Source organism: Nannospalax galili, unplaced genomic scaffold (assembly GCF_000622305.1).
Source record: "Nannospalax galili isolate Female #2095 unplaced genomic scaffold, S.galili_v1.0 scaffold529, whole genome shotgun sequence".
NCBI classification, from domain to species: Eukaryota; Metazoa; Chordata; class Mammalia; order Rodentia; family Spalacidae; genus Nannospalax; species Nannospalax galili.
Genome location: NW_008360309.1, coordinates 2,851,456 through 2,853,639, shown reverse-complemented (window position 1 = coordinate 2,853,639; position 2,184 = coordinate 2,851,456).

Below are 2,184 nucleotides of genomic sequence, written 5' to 3'. Positions count from 1 at the left end.
TTCCTTCCTCCTTCCTTCCTTCCTCCTTCCTTCCTCCTTCCTCCTTCCTTCTTCCTCCTTCCTTCCTTTCTCCTTCCTTCTTCCTTCCTCCTTCCTCCTTCCTTCTTCCTCCTTCCTCTTTCCTTCCTTCCTCCTTCCTCCTTCCTTCCTTCCTTCCTTCCTTCTTCCTTCTTTCTTTTTCCTATATGGAAGCTGGAGCCCAGCATCTCATGCCTGATGGTGAGCTACATTCCCATCCTAATCACTTCCTAACGGTCCCACTCACTTCCATCCATTTCAGTCTCACAATGTGGCTTAAGTTTCATCATGGTTGTTGGTGGGACACACTATTCAAAATCAAAATTCTGTCTAACTAAGGTCCCTCTCTCTGATCCCTCTGAGAAAACATGAGTGGCACGCTCACAACACCCTCTAGGGAAGGCTGGCCTGTTCATCTCAGAACCCAGGTCTTACCTGCCCTGGATAACTGGCCCCTACTGAGTGGCATTGGGCCAATAGAGAAAGCTCAGCCCCAAGCCCTGCACTCCGAAAACTAGCATGTGAGAACCACAGGCTAGAGAGAAACTTTCCCCAGTCAATGTTTACAGAACGCCCAGAGCCAGACCCAGAGCCAGACCCAGAGCCAGACCCTAGGGATCTCATCCTGTGGATGGGGCTTCATCAAACATCGAAACTTGAAGTACAAACCATCAGAAGCATTAGAGGAACTCCAGTCAGAGGCCTGTACACGCAAAGGCCTTGGAACCTCAGAAAGCTTTTAGAAATGGGAAGTGGCTACAGAGAGAACGAGCAGGGTCAGTGGGAACTGACTCCATGTGGGGTTCCTGCACCTCTCAGCAAGGGGACAGCCAGCACTGGCTGCTGTCAGCGTGAGGGTGGCAAGATGCTCCTGGAAGGCTGGACAGGCTGAGGAATGGTGGGCCAGGTCATGTACTGCACTAATTCACATTGAAGACTATGAGAGGATGATATGACTGAACACACATGGACACAAACAGGAATCATGCCTGCTGTAGACATTTATGATAATAAATAATAAATAATTAATTATAATATTAATAATTATTCATTATTAAAAGATAATAAATAATTGGGGAGGGGTATTTTCCCAACAGTGGGTAGCCACAAACCCACCCCAAGGTTTACACAGGTCTAGCAGTACTGAGGGAATTCCACTGAGCCATGACCTTTGGGGAGGTCCCCCAAAGAGACCCAAAGTCCCTGGCACCGCAGGCATGGAGGGAAAAGCTGGAAGAAGCTCTGGTGCCCCCACCCCCACCCCTAAGAAGCTAGCTCAGCAGGGACAGAACACAGAGCAAACAACTAGCCAGCGGTCCCAACAAGACCCCAGGGACTGAGCCCAGGGTATGCGGATGGAGGGTAAATTGTGCTCTGCCAGAGCCTTGCACTCTGCTTTGTGAAGACAGAGACCTGCCTCCGAGGGTCACACACTGCCTGGGACCTTTCCCAGGAAAAACTAGCCCACCACCCACCAGACATCTAAGGCCAGAGGGACACCTCCCATAGGTGAATGAGGACAGAGGAGCTGGACAGGGAAGGAGAGAGCGACCACCGCGAGTGGCAGGCTGTGGAAGCTGCAGCCAACCCCACGGTGTGACCCTGGAGAAGTGGCTCTGCCTCCCTGGACCTTGCTAATTTTCTGAGGCCCCTCCTCATTCCATGAGTGGAACTAAGAACCTGCCAGGAGTGCTAAGTGTGATGAAGGGCGTTCAGTTTCTTGTCCTGATGTTCTGTGCAGAGCAAGCTTATAATGGATGCTGGCTATCAGTCACAGGGCAGTAGGGAACCAGTGCAAGATTTTACACAAAGGACAGATAGACACCTCACCCTGACCGGATGCCACAGTGGAGAGTGAACTAGAAAGTCAAGCCTGATAGCAAGGAGACCAGTGAAGCGCAAGTCGAGGGTCTACAAGGGACAAGACGGAAATCAACTATGTGGCGGCTGGGAAAAAGAGGAAGGAGGGTGTTGAGCTCCAGGCTAGCCTGGGCTACAGAATGAGACCCTGTCCTTTTTCAAAAGGGAAGCTGGGAGTGTGATATGATAGCAGAGTACTTGCCAAGCAAGCATGAAGTCCTGGCACTCATTTCCAGCATCACAAATAAACATTTTGAAAAATAAAAATAGAGGAAGAGGGAGAAAAAGGAAAGGAGGAGAAGGAGG